At 39.4% G+C, this 15,838-nt stretch overlaps 1 protein-coding gene across 1 annotated transcript in view; it reads right to left on the minus strand.

Annotated features, from left to right (window-relative positions):
- The window catches only part of LOC127377724 (prickle-like protein 2), a 38,257-nt gene extending 26,581 nt beyond the window's left edge, over positions 1-11,676 (minus strand). Inside the window, exon 1 of the mRNA XM_051425855.1 lies at positions 11,117-11,676. The gene's annotated coding sequence lies outside the window, so the exon portion shown is untranslated. The remainder of the gene's footprint in view (positions 1-11,116) is intronic.
- Positions 11,677-15,838: the final 4,162 nt, after the last annotated feature.

Consider the following 15,838-nt stretch of genomic DNA (forward strand, 5'->3'; position numbering starts at 1 on the left):
AAGTAACTCTAGTGGTCAGATAAATGTAGTAATGTACATTATTTCCTTCTAAAATAGCATAAAAGTAAAAGTAGAACACATAACCGTTGCCAGTAAGCCAGTCTGAAAAATTATCTAAAATCTGAATGATATGTAGGCTAATAGACCTTAAATATTGATTACTGTCGTCTTACAACATGATTTATTTCCCTTTGATAAATATAATTGCAAAAAGTCATAGCTGATAGTACATGCATGATGACGCTGTGTTACTTTACTTTTACTTTATTGACTGTGATTCATGCACATGCATGTCAATGAGCAGGGCCTCAAATGTCAAGTTCACACACTTGCATACCTTATGCAACTGGTAGAAAGTTGCATAAAATGGAAATATTCAAGTTAAGTACCCCAAAATGGTACTTAACAACAGAACATGAGTAAATGTTCTTAATTACTTTGCACTACTGGACAATCTCCTGTATGTGCACTCACCTTTAGTAACCTTTCTTTCACTAACCTTTCTCCTTTACAGACGAAAAAACAACACAAGAGCAAAGATGCATTTGTGTATAAAAGAGGGAAAAAGAAAGGCTGAGAGGGAGAGGCACGGAGGGAGTGTGTAGGATGTGAGCACCTTTCTATACTCTTGGCTTCCAGGCGGCCCTGAGGGAACAGTTGAGCCCTGCAGTGGGAGCGCTGTTGGTACGCTACGGGCTGAGACAAGTGGATTAACAGTGATCTTATTCTGCTTGATGAGGGGGTTGATGAGAGCCAGGTGGTGCAGCAATAGAGAGGATCTGTTGGTTAGAAGTATTTGAGAGTGTGTGTGTGTGTGTGTGTGTGTGTGTGTGTGTGTGTGTGTGTGTGTGTGTGTGTGTGTGTGTGTGTGTGTGTGTGTGTGTGTGTGTGTGTGTGTGTGTGGTTTTCACAAAGGAGGTGTAATAGTTAACAGCTCTGCCTGCGTCACATTCTCATCTCGTCAAAGCCGTTTAGAGTGACGCAGAGCTCATAAGAGGAAACAAAAGATTTTGGTCTGTTAAGTAATTCCCCTGCAGCCTCATGGGACTGGAACATTTAACGGATCAAGCAGGCATTGTTGACTTTTTCTACATCATCTCTAGAGTGCAGTGGTAATTTTACATTTACATACATAACATGAATTGCCTTGTTAGAAAAATTTAAAATTAAATGTACTTAAATTATAAATAGCAATGCCTCTAACTCTTTCCATAAAAAGGGCTGATTATTTTGGTGGGGATTGGACAAATTTTTAGCAGCACTCTAGGGATGGGACCATTTTGCTGACTGAAATATTTCCAAATCTACTGGATGAATTTCACTGAAATATTGCAGGAATTCAGGATCCCCAAATGTGATGTTTCTTAATAACTTTAGTGATCCCTTCCTCTAGTGCCATCATTAGGTTGACAGTTTTGAGTGAAAAATCTGGATCTATGGATTGCCATGAAATTTGGTACAGACATTCACGTCCCCACAGGATGAACTGTAACCCCCCAACTGCACCAGGCATGGCCGCGACGTGTTCCAGCTCCGCCATGGTTGCTTGGAGCTGATTACGCCCGTTCTAGGCAATGCTCGAAATTCCACTAGAGGACATCTTGTCTATTTTTGACGGACGCTGCAACCCACTCACATCAAGCAGCACATAGCAGATTGCACTGAAGACACACAGATCACGGAGCCAAACTGCTTTGCAGATGCCATGTTATAAAGCTGTGCCTTGTGGAATTTCAGGGTAATCATTTTGTTGATCCCTAAAGTGTTCTTTCTCCATTGTTGTTTCTAATTTGGTTTATGACCGAATACCTGCAAAGCTAACAACTTTCCCATCATCCTGTGCTGTCTTTAGTAGCACATTTTAGCATGCTATCATGCTAAACACAGATGGTAAACTTCTAGGATAACTGTAGACTCTTAAGTCTTATTTTTCAAGTCACCTAGAGTGAAGGAAACAAACTGATGCCTTTGTTGACTCTGCATTCAGATATAATTATTTCATTACAACAATAACATTAAACAGCTACTTGTAATCAAGTACAAGTACAGCAACTGTAGTCAAAAGGTACAGGTACAGCATTTCCCCATTCCCTTTATTGTGTTGTGAAACTTTCTGTATTTATTTTTTGTTATTTTTTGTCTGAATGGAAATTAATCTTATACTACTCTAATAATCCCTCCTCCTCCTGATAGTTGATTATTGAATTGCTTCATTGGTCATACCATCCTGATCATATTTGAATGGAATACCCATTCAAATATAAGAATAAATATACTTTACACATTGTTTTCATGCATCCTAAATTGTATGGGAGTTGAAGAGGGCTCCACGTGAAGTAATGAGACTGATTTGTGAAGACAGATGGAACTGTGAAAAAGATCAATTTGAGATTTGAAAAATAATGTGCAGTTCTAATCCAAGTCAAAGTATTGGGATCTGCTGTGAAATAATAAACTTTTATTTCTGTGTTCTGTGTTTAAAGTTGTTGCATTTCTGATAGTTGAAGTTGAAGAGTGACTGGAAATATGAGAGACACTTGGGGAGATGACACACATAGCAAAGGCCCCTGCTGGATTTGAATCCAGGACGCTGGGGTGATATGGGGTTCTTTCCAGCTGTTTATTTATACATCCTTGTCCTTTCGTTTCTCTGTGACCTGGAAATCGATTGAAGTTTCAGAATGTTCCAATTGATAAAATGCCTTTTGGATTCAGCAAAAAGTAAGAACCCTTCCAGCAGACCTTGGAGCGAGAAGTAAAGGGTGTCCTGTGCATTTTAAACTTTTCTTAAAGTTTGTTTTTTAAAAGTAATTTCTCTCTTTTTACACTGGGTATATTAAGGGGCTAACACTTTACATTAAGTCCCCCTATTATTCATTAATAAGCAGTGTAGAAACATTTAATAAATGTTTTTCAAACACACTATATTGTAGATGTAAGTAGTTTAATTTATGTACAATATTTGTCATTAATTTCTCCTATGAATTTCTCCTATATTTTATGTTATCACAACTGTGTGCACCCAACTTCATATTGAGTCTTTTGGGTGGCTATATGCTTTGTTGCTGCCCACAGTTTAGCTTAGCTTCTGTGCCTGTGATCATGTCTGCTTCTTCAAACTGCAGGCGTGTTAATCGCCATCGTAATATTACACACTTTATTTTCACAACTGCCATGTTATGTTAAAAGAAATGAATAAAACAATGTAGTCATACATTTACATATAAATAAAAAGACCCATTATTATAATACATTATGTTATCTGATCAAGCTCTCAGACAACAAAATAATACAGAACATGCTTCTACAAGTCTATAACGACAGTATAACGACAGAGATGTGATGTAGCTGTGAAACATGTTACAAAATAACCTTGCTTCAAAATGATGCTTTGTGGTGACATCTAGACAAGGGCAGGGGCAGTATATACTTATTTTGTACATTTCACACTTCACAATATGCAATATTAACTCAGGAAAAAAAAGTCTATGTAGATTGGCAGAAGTAAAAATGAATTTTCCCTACTTTAACTAGTGTCAATTATAATCATAAATGCATGCATACATACATTTATCACATTGTCTTATTAACAATATTTATTTATCATATTTTATGTGAATCTGTGAGTTTATGTGTTTGCATGTTAATGGGTGACAGTGGCTATTTGTGTGTGTGTGTGTGTATTTCGGTGAGTAGGAAAATGCTATTTCAGAAGCCCAGTAATGATGCCATTAGTATTCGTATAGAGTGAATACTAAACCTCAGGGCACAGCAGCACCACAGATGATTCCCCTAGAGTTAACTTTTCTTGTATCCATCAGTCAGTGAGGCTAAACTAGCACCACAATCAACACCATCAGCGCCAGCACCAGCATTTACATTCTGCTGTCACTCTCCCCTGGCAATAATCCATACACCTGCACTATGGCAGCAGCCTCCATTTGTCCCTGTCTCTCTTTCTCTCAACTCCTCTCTGGATGTAACTTTTAATTTAAAGGAAACAGTCTTCCTCTGACTAAGCATAAACTGCATATTGTTCTCTTAGTGATCCCTATCATAGGCCAGTCAGCACTTTCTAGCATACGCAGAGATTGGCTGGAAACTGCTGAGACGCACAGTGCCACGCCGCTAAAGAAACGCACTGTGGTAAATTGAGTTTAAACCCGGAGCTTTACAAATCTCTATACGTCTGAAGCCTCTTCCCCTATTCTTCACCATTTTAAACTAGCGGCCTCACAGCTGTCAAAGGGAATGGCCAATGAGAACTCAGATGAGCATATGGCAGAGTGGGTCCAGATGGGAATTTTGGCCAGAACCACTGGTTGACCGGGGGGGTGGAATTGCACTCTGTGGTGCCCCCATGTCTTAAAAAACACTGCAAAAGTTCCCTCTTGGATGCCCCTATGGTAGATAAAACATGATAAAGTTCCATCTAGGGTGCCCTTCCAGTTGATGAAATGTGGTAAAGTGCCCTTTAGGCTGCTTACCCTAACCCTGACTAAGCTGTTATACTACGCATCATGACTTTCTGCACGCTGCCCCATCGCATAGCTGGCGCCCTTTTAAATGTTTTTGCCCCTGCCCCTCAAACAGCCTGAGTCTGCCACTGGCTGGAACAGAGAAACACCTTCGTGCCAGGGAATCTTTAAAGAACCAAACTGAGTCAGGACGTTGGTTTTGATGAGTCCTGAATTTCGCAGCCAGGACCACGACTTTGCTTTGGGAACAATTATAGAAGTTTGCTATGATCGAGTCACAGTGGTCTCAACACTACAATAAGCTTTAATGAGCAAGTTAATGATTGGTTTATTCTAACCAATTAAGGGGCCTTAATATGGTGCTTGGTAGAACATTAGTCATCAGACGGCAGCCAGCCGCAGGGAATCATCCAGGATCCAATTCAAGAGGAGCTTGATTGTGGTAACGACTGGTTGGAGACAAAATATTCACCTTTCACTCCACATGGAAATCAAATCAAGCAGTCTGCACCTCAAACATTATATAGGGCATGATTCATCAGATCACCTTTTATTATATTTTGAGCCAAAGTCCTTTTAGCTTGTGGGCAGCAAACAAACGGTCACTTTTCACTGGTCCACAGCCAAAACTTATCTGCATTAAATCCTTTTTGGCAACATTTATCCGATATTCCTCAATACCCAATCATTACCCAATCCTTCACCAGAATAGTTCAGTTAAAAGACAGGGCCAACTTATTGAAAACATCAATCTTGGCAGCTGCTGAGTGTGCTAAGAGTAAAGTTAATAAAGGAAGAAACACTCAATAATCATTAATCTGCTCACCAAAGCAAAGGAGAACGAGCTCCCTACATTAGCAGCAAGTTCCGCAGTTAATATTTTGAAGTAGTCTGGATTTGTTGCTTTCTCACATTGCATCAGCAAAATAAAAAATATCTAATACTGCTACTGCATATCTGTGACGTTGTTCTAATAGGTGTGTGTGTTTTCTAGTTTAGACATTAAGGCCAGCGCTTTTGTTTGAGAGAGATACAAGCCTTGGGTTATATTGGATAACATCTTTATTCAACATTATTCAAGTCAGATGCAGGTTTCTGACAGATACAGATGGTTTTTAATCATGGTTTTTAAAGGTTAAAGCTGGCAATATTCTGCCTTTTTGTTATTGTCAAAGAATCCTATTAAAAGACCAGAATGTGTCTCTCTGTCTACTTTGCAACTTCCCTTTCCTGTCTGTGGCACACAGCTACAAAACCATTTGTTCCTGCTGAACTAGTAGATCACAAATATATATACTTTCATTAAACAAGGCTGCACAATTTCCTATAAGTGCTGGACACTGTAGATTTTTGAAAACAGCAGTAATCAAATGGGAGTAAATGGTGTATTAGTTGGGGACTATTCTAAGCTGCAGATGTGGTGCTCCAGGTGGAGGTGTATATGGGATTGACTCAAAATAAGCTACACTGCCATGTTCAATGTTCATGGTAATGCAGGAGCATGTCACCCAGTGTAATGCTGTAGCTCACTAATTTGGTTTGTGGACAATGGAGGTCTATGCAGGAATATCCTGCATCAGCAGGTAATACATGCTAGCAAGATTAATTCATTGTTGCTTCTAGTCTTTTTGTGGGATTTGCTGAAAGTAAGAAAAATATAGACTATCATCAGACTTTTAACAGTTTTTATTGCTATCCATTTTAGGAGGAGAACACGCTGAGCATCCTGTTGTTTTCTGGGGATTTATTTACATACAGTTACATAGACAGTTTTAAGCTTGGTTTTTACCTTTATTATCCATAATTGTGCCTCTTTATTATTGTGGTAAATCAGGTTGATGCTAGCTAGCAGTCTGTGATATTGCAGGATACCTGCTGCTGTTTTGCCATCTTACAGTAGATCTTTCTCAGACAGTTTTATTTTGCCCGTTGTGATTCACAAATGTTATTTACTGCTTCTATCTGTGCTGTAGAATTAGTTGGTTTATAGGGCTGTGTCACACGCTCTGAAGACAAACCATTGTAGCTTCTGAGCAGTGTGTGACAGTGGGGCAGGAAAGCAGGACCTTAGGCAAATAGTGGAACTAAGTACGCAATGTCCTCAAAAGCCCTGCAATTAAAACGTTAATTTTATTGTTAGCATTATAATTAAACTAGTATTAGTGAAGTAATGACTTATTATTGTATCTACATATCTAACATGCTTGTAATGAATAATGTTTCTCAGGTAATAACTTTTGAAATATGATTAAATTACTGTTATTGCAGACCAGTTGTAGCAGCACCAGAAAAGTTCAATAATTTTAATATTAATTTATTACTCCCTGTATTAAGATCATTCAACCAGTTTGAGAGTGATAGCAGGTTCGAGTCCAATTTAATCAGTTTTAATTCTGCAGCTACCTTTTTGGTATATATTTGGATTGTACCTTTAAGTTTAAAATGTTTTATTATGCTACTTCTATGGTGCAACAGACTGGGCTAGCACCTGTTGCAAACTAATTCACCACAATTCAGCAAATAGCACAGGTTCCAGTGAAGTTCACACTTTAATTACAGTATGTTGTGGAAAGAGGGCTGAAATATGAATATTTTATAATGTGCAGATTCCCTTAAATGCACTATAAATGCATCATATTGAGTTGATCCTATAACTAATACAGATGCATGTGTTTACTCGTAATTCAATTATTTGTACAGGCATGAAAATGGATGTATTACAAGGGGAAGGGTGCCCACTGAGGCTTCTGAGGCCCAGGTCTTTAAGCTCGGCCACAAATCTTTTTATGTTGCAGTGAGTCTTTGCTGTGTCACTGGCACATGGTCATCCCACTTCCCCAGGATAAGAGGTTATTCATTCCATTTTACCTCTGTTTATTATGATTTTATCTCTGCAATAAAAGTCTCTTTTCACAGTTTATCTTATTTAGATTTTCATTAGCTATCATAACAACAATTGCTAATTTTTCGGGGGTCTACATAAATATATTTGAACATTAATCTTTTTACCACTATTATTATTATTATTTGTCCATTTAAACAGATCAATAATTTTTATGGTGTCCATTTCCTCCTTTATAAACTTACCTTTGTGGTTTAGTTATAGGTTTGAACCATCAAGTAAGGCTGAAGTCACATATATATCATTATAGTACCTGACGTTATGGTTGTCATCATCTGTGAACTCATACATTTACAAGCTCATACGTTCAACCACGACAGAGTGAATAGGTACACACGGACATCAAAGTGACCTAAAAGTGTCCCATCTGAGGCGTCCAGTGCCACAGTGGTACCTGGGTGTCCTTAAAAAGTGGTCTCAGCATATGGCATAGTACTGTATGTCAAACTCTCCCAATCTACAGTCCTATGATGTATTAATAAAAAGCTGCTTCTGTGTTATCATCTAAGTTGTGCTTTTCTCTTAGATGACAGTGTGTGTGCTCTTTGTTCTGGCTGTGTCTTGTGACGGGTCTGCAGTGTGCCTGGTGAGTCTCAGGCTGCGTCACCACTGACTGTAATGGCTGAACACTGCAGGGTGGAAAAAACCCCTGCAGCCTGCATACATTTATATCTTTTTGTTCTAAAACATGAAAAAGAAAACATAATTAGAGACATTTTCATTAAATACGATGAGATCAAATAGTGTTTTGAGCAAGTTGTTAATCAATATTGGTTAGACTCACTGGACCCTGTAAACAGTCAAATAATATTAACTGCAAGTAACTTTATGCAGCAGTTAATTTGGCAGAGATAGTGTGCCGTAGAAAGACTGTGACTCTGATCAATAAGGTGTTTGTACAATGAACACAAAAACATCAAAAGCCTGAGCATCAGGGAGCACAACAATTTATAGAGAGCTGATCTTCACCATTACCTCCTCAGTGAATACAAATTCCCATTTTAATTTAATCAGGCACAGCAGGACGAGCTCATGGGGTCCTGCTTGGAATTGACTGCGGTAAAACGCAGGTTTCATTTCCTGTTCAGAAGCCATTCTAAAAGGCGGTGTTTTAAGCTACTGTACAAACTATCACCATGGCAACCAGAGCTATCCTAAAAATGCAACAAAATGGATAAAACCACAACACAAAAACAAAAAGCCACTTCTGGTAGATTAATCTGCATTTACAGAAGCAAATCTTTTATCTGGCGCTCAGTATTTTTTGAGTGGGAGGTCTCCTGTAATACACGGTTTGGAAGGGGATCACTTGTTTTTTTCTTTCTCTCTTTGAATTTTCTTTTCAGTTCCATCTATTTATTTCAACCCTGTACGCCATCACTCTCATTCTGCTCTATCGACCTAATGTAAGAGAAAGGTCATAGCAAATCTATTATTAAGTGACTCAGTCATGGTATATTACATTATTAATCACCTCAGTGTAGTCTCTAAACACACACAGTGTGACTCCGACCCGGGTGTCATATATGTTTAAGCAAAAATAGGACTGCAGTCTTATAGGATCATCCCAACACTTAATTAGTAGACCAGTCAAGATACAGAGATTTACGTCAGAGACATAAATAAAGTCTGCGCAAATTCAGCAAAGTAAACCTTGAAAAAAAATCTCCAAGCACCAGTGATTTGTTAGCGGGCAATGATGAGGTCCCGTGTGTTTGTACTGTCATTAGAAGAAAAACTGAACATGAATGGCAGTGCAACTCTAAATACCTAACATGTCCTTTGAGGGAACTGAACAAACAGCCTTTGTGTAGTTGATATGATTGTATAACATCTGACTGAGCCACCTGAACTGTCAGCATATCAGGGCCATAAAAGCAGCACAGAAGCAGAAATGTACTGTGAATGCACCGCATGGGGCAGAGCAGCAAGAGCTCTGAGACACCCGCCCACCCTTCCTGAATCAGCCGTTTCTGTGGCGACCAGAGCGGAGGGGGGTGGAGGGAGGTGCTCGGTGAAAGTGAAGAGACAAACATTCGAAACCCGGTGGGAGAAGGGAGGGATGGATGGATGGATGGATGGATGGATGGGGGGCCAGATATATTGAGGGATGGGTGATAAAGGGATGTGGCAGGGTCAATGGGGAGCTGGGGTTGATTCCTCAACATCACAGTCAGTGACAGATTGACAGTCAGAGGCAAACAACAGCAGCATCCACAGTGAGAGAGACAAACACTTCGCTCTCAATGGCAGCCCGGATCACGGTCATGGCTCAGGGGTTTAAACCATCTAGACACTGACAATGTCTCTCTGTGAAATCTCATTCAGCCATATGGTCCTATTCAAAGCCTCGTATTTCTCTGTCCTCTCTGTACGCAAATCATGCAGGCTTGAAGTAAGTCACCGCAGATTAAGACTAACTTCACAGACAAACTTCAAAAGAACTGAAGTTAATTCAACAAGTTGTGCACTGGGGGAAATAATTCTGGACTAAACTGCCGATTCCCTGCGGTAAACACTCATGAGCTGCCATTACACACAAATTTCATTCCAGGATGCAACAGGAAGTGTTACATACTAACATGGAGGAGAAGGTGCTGAAATATGAAATGTTTGGTATAGATGGTAGATTAGAAGAATGGTAGCTACGTATCACAATGAAAATAAGGATGTTTGAGCTCAGGTGGCCAAAGCATCTAGAAAAAAAAATATATGATGAATTAAAACTGTGACATCACTTTTAAACAAGCTGTTAAAAAACTGGAAATATGTGTAAGAAAATCTAACATACAATATTACAACTTTATACTAAATTGACAACACATTGTCCTTTGCATGCGATATTACTGAAAAAGGAGCTGCGCATAATCTTGTTTGTTAGACACATCTATGATTTGATGTCGGCTCCATTTATGAAATCATGCCAGTATGTTGAAAACCTTATTATGTAATGGATTAGACTTTGCTCTGAGAATATTGTTGCCATCTTATGCTACGGTGATCGCCTCCTGTCAGTGCTACAACTAGGGATGGATGCAGTAGTTCTCCTGCGCAGTTGAGACAAAAGGCTCACAGTAAGCTCAAGAAAAGCAGTGTAAATCTGAAATGTAAACACCTACAGATTTCCCTGACAGTTGTCTTTTAGATTTCTGTGTCCACACACACTACGGATCAAAATGTGTGCACAATCTGCATTCCATCAAATACTGTAGTCCGCCTAAAGCACAGCATCTGAGATGGCTCTGTCTTCATCTGTTTTTTTTTTTTTTTCTCCTCTGTTTCTAAACAACGCTGAGATAACAGTAGCAGAGCTGAAACGGTTCCCACTCCACCCACTTTCTTTTTCACTGACACATGGATTTACACATGGGGAAACAGGGATGAAATCAGAAGGATTCACGCCTATAAGAGGCAACGCTTTCCCCAAGTCCCTGTGGTCTTTTTCACCTGTCAGTCAAGACGTAAACAAGCCTTCACACAAACTAACGCACATGCAGACATACATGTAAAAACACCCCCACACGTCACATTCACACACAACTGATGACGGCTACACCTCGCTTCTTAGAAGAACTTTCAGCAATGTTTGTCAAAATCAATACATTCTTGTTGTAAATACAGAAAAAAAAACACACATTCGCCAGTGAAAATCTGAAATAATCGCATGAAAAGTGTCGAGTCAGATTGGCATCATACACTATTGAGAGTAGTTGATCGTGAGGCTGCTGACACTCACCTGTTTGTGTGGCTGGTGTCAGAGTCCTGGTGTGCGAAGCAGCTCAGACAGCAGCAGAGGTGCGCAGGGACTGGACTGAGTCACTCACACTGGACACATACCAGAAGACCGACTGGCTCTGCTCTGTACTGCACAGCTCACAGCGCTCTCCTCTTCCCTCCGAGTCTCAGAGACAAACACCAGCTCTGTCTTTGCTGCCTCTCCCTCTCTGCCTTTCACACGTACTGTAGCAACAGCAACAGAGGGAAGGCTGGGGGCTGCAGACTGTGATCAGCAAATATCTCTCTCTCTCTCTCTCTCTCTCTCTCTCTCTCTCTCTTTCTCTCTCTCTCACTCCTTCTCTCTCTCTCACTCTCTCTCTCCTCCAGGCTCTGTGTCTCTCCTCAAGTCTGGCTACAGGCAACCATGGCTGGGGAGATGAACAGAAAAAAACAGTGGGAAAGTGTGTATAGATTAAGTTGACTCCGTTTGCAAGTATTTATGGTGTGTGTTTGTGTGTGTGTGTGTGACAAAACAGCATGCTCTGACAACAACAATGCACACAGGCGTACAAGCTGTGGGAGCGAGCCTTTCCTCCCGCCCTTCTGCTCCCCCTTTTCACCACCAACCTACCCACCCGTTCCTCCCACCCACCCACCCTCTTCTTGCCAGCCCCACACCAGCCTGTTGAAGTGAGTCATCAGCGATCAGCCAATCACATGGCGGCACACAGCCTCCGATTAGAATAACAGGAGTATTTATGCACGGCTGTTTTCAGGAGATGGAAATGAAATGGAGAATTGTCTGGGAGGACTTGACATACTTTGCTCTGGGTGGGGAAGATAAGGAACAGGACTTATATATATATATAAAAAAAACACTATGTAACATTTTATCCTTAATTCTATTTCTTACTATCTCATATAATTTCTAGTAAGCAAGGAGTATTTTTTTTTGTCCAACGACGAAGAAGCATACAGTAAGAAGATAATGTGCGGTTATAAATGTACAGCGCTCATCACTGCATTACTTGTGAGGTGTGACTCACTGTGCGATATGATTCATTCTACAAAGGCTGTAGCCACATTTGAGTACAATAAAGTCTGACCCCGGTAACTTTCCTGTAAAAATGAAGGTAAATTATTAAAATAGAGCACGTAACTGCTCTGCTACCACACTGTACAATCTGTAACCATGCACTAATCTGCAGAGCGTACTGCCTGCCATGGTAAGTGCCCTTCTGTGTAGTGAAGTAGGAGTTATTTTGGGTTACATTGTTCCAGAAGTTACTGTATATTCATGTTCATTTTCTGTATCGACAATGTTTGGCCACTGCTCCTGTAGGTACTAGATGTTAAACACTGACACTGCCCCAAGTGCTCTGAGTACCGAGTCCAGGCAGATTCACCTAATAGGACGTCTGCGCGGCTAACCAGCTAACAGCAGCTACAGTTTGTGGCTAACAACAATAAAGCAACAACAGTAAAGCAATCTGTCCATCAGAACACTACATAAATCGCTTAAACTTGAGACAAAGCAGCAAGAGGGAAGACCAGAAAATATTTTCTCCATGCAATATGATCCAGTTTCACCAAAATCAGTGAATAAAGTTGAAGCCCGGCCGCCAGTAATACTGCTTCAACCTAATTCTTGTCTTATTTGTGGTCCGCTAATATAAATATATGCAATGGTTTTGAACTTTGGATCAGTTTTCAGTACTAATATAGTGTTATCAATTAACGTGGTGAAAAATAGGGAAACTAATTGAGCAGACACTCACAAGTGAGCAGGACGCATAGTGACTTATCTTGGAAGTAAAAGGCCTATTTTGTTGCTTTGGTATCCTCTTTCATATGACTGCGATGATTATTTTACACAGAGCCATCGGAAAGAATAGTATAAATAACTTTTTTTGATGTGTTGGCTCTGTTCTCCTATATATTTTATTTGAATTGAAACATTGACTCTAAGGTCTTAATTTGAGGGTGACATCAGAGATCCTCACTTAAGATCCACGTCAGAAAAAAGCGTAGAAACTGTATCCTTCGATGTAAACTTGATTTTCCTCCTTAGTAACGCTCGTCCAGGCCTGTAGACCTAATGGACCTATAAGACTCTTTTTGCCATCAGACTGGTCCTCAACAGGTTGGACTGAAGTCAGATGACATTCCAGTAACTGCCCATAAATAAACTCCTTCGTTGCCTTGTGTGGTGCATTGTTCTTACCCAGTTCAGATCCCTCATCCATTCCAATGAACATAACTTTTGGATGTCTATAAGCCAATCACAATGTTTCAGATCATCTAAAGAGGCCACAACCCCTTCATATGGCCGACCATTACGCAAGGAGGAAGCATAGGACACATTTTAATCTATTAATCATATTGCTATAATTTAATTTAGATTTTTAACTGATACAATCACCTCATAATACTTCCGATTGATTATGTACACAGAATAGAATTAAAAATGTTTTGTTAAATAACATATACGTACGCAACTCATTGATTTGAGGTAACCATTCATGAAAATGACTCATGTCTTAGGTCTCTTAGGAGTATACACACATGCATACAGTGGCCACAAATCTAGAGCCAGTGTTTGGGTGGTCCGTTCTTGGCTACTGTAGAAATATGGCGGTTTGACTCCATGGAAGGCGACCCACTGCCTCTGTAGATAATAGGAGCACACAGGTTTCCTCATGTGCTCGGTCTATTTTAGTAGTAGTATTTTATTTTTTTTATTTTCAGCTGACATTAACTACATAACTCATATTGTTTTACCCCAGTTGGTAGTCCTTGTATGTTAAATATGCCGGTAGGACGAAGGTTAAACTAGAACAGAAAAATATTGATGGATGTTTAATTTGAAACCTTCAAACATTGCTATTAATCTTGATCTTTAGTATTACACTGAAAATCAATTGTGAACAGCACTTATGGTCAAGACAAGATTTAATTTGGTATAAGACTTGGAGCAAAATCAGATAAGATGTGGGACATCTGTGAAGTGTGGGGCACATAATGCAATAAATGTAACTCAATAACGCTCACCAAAAATTGTTTTAACGACTGTAGACCTAAAACTATGGTGGTCTACTTCCAGGGTCACACATCCAAATGAAAATTTCTGTTATCTCTGGTCCAGCAAGAGAAATGATTTGATCCTAAGGGTGTGAAGGTGAGGAAATACAGACAAGGTAAAAGGAGGGACAGTGAGAGATCAATAGCTGATTAAGAAGAGGAAGAACAGGAAAAGGAGAAGCCTGTGAGGAGAAGAAATGGAGCCTATTCCACACAATTCAAAGGAACGCCTGCACTGTAGCTGTTAGAGTAATTTCCTCTCCACAAATTTCTGTTGCAGGCTGAAAATAGACTTTGCCATCAGATGCAAATAATGGAATATCCTGATGATTATATGGTTGAGCCACATTCACTCCTAGCATGCTATTTTTTTCTTCGCACATTTCCATAATCTGTGATAGAAGGCAAACTTAATTCATTTTGGTACAGCTATTTAGTGAATAACAGAGTGAATACACTAAAGAAAGAGGATGGATGAACAGTGAGAATGATATGACTTTCTTCATATACAAAGTATATTGTACATGTACTACTACAGACACAACAAAACATACTGTATGTGGAATGATAATTACAGTGAATACAGTGACAGAATAACAGTTGAAGAAGAAAGACTCTGACCTTTTTCTTCCTACAAGTATGTATTATTAGCAAAATGTACTTTAAGTATCAAAAGTAAAAGTTATTTTTCCTTTTGTTCAGTCAAATGTCCCCGTGAAAAATATATTATCATATGTGACATTATAAGCTGATTTAGACTACTTTATAATAGAAATACCTGTCACAGTTTGTGGTGTCGGGCTTTGTGAAATAAAAGGCTGTAGACAGACACCGAGCTGGCCTTCTTGGTGTAACTAGTTAGTAATATTAACTGGCTTTCTATGTTTTGTATTGTTGCATCTGCTTGATGTTTGGCTGTGTTAGCTGTTTTTGGCCATAAGTATTGTAATCATAATAAAAGCACGTGCACAGTTGCCCATATTTACGACAGTGGTATAGCACTCTAAAACTGGGGGCACTAAATCCCAACAAATACCAAATCTTACATAATGTTGCTTTAAATAAGAATGAGGAGGAAGATGTTAGTGGTTGGATACAAAGCAGAGAGAAGTTCTCTGCTCGTCCTTTCACAAAACTTTGTAAAAGCAGTTGTATCCAACTGAGAGTGATAGATGGCATGACAACCACATAACACTGTGTTTGACATTTATATCCGAGACTGGAAAATATCAACCAGGATGTTAAGACATTACTCATCCCACTGGACTGCCTAATATTGATGTAAGTTATATTTCTCGGTCCGTTGGCATACAAACAACTTTCGTAAAGTAAATGTGTTATAGACTTATACTATTGAAGAAATAAACAGAAAAAATATATAATGCAAGACTGAAGCACATTTTGATAATTTTCGACAGATCACAGTGCCACTCTATATTAAAGCAGGCAGCCATAGCCTTTTTCCATTAACACCATTATTCACAATCATGTATTCATTAGCGGCCATTGTACACCTACAATAGCACAATCATATAATTCGGCATGACTACTTATTTGATATTACTGTGGCCCCAGCCTGATCAATTGCATCTTTAAATACATTATGTCACCCTATCTCTGGGTAATGTCACAATTCTGTGAGAGTAAGATGACATTAAAA

Source organism: Dicentrarchus labrax, unplaced genomic scaffold (assembly GCF_905237075.1).
Source record: "Dicentrarchus labrax unplaced genomic scaffold, dlabrax2021, whole genome shotgun sequence".
NCBI lineage: Eukaryota > Metazoa > Chordata > Actinopteri > Moronidae > Dicentrarchus > Dicentrarchus labrax.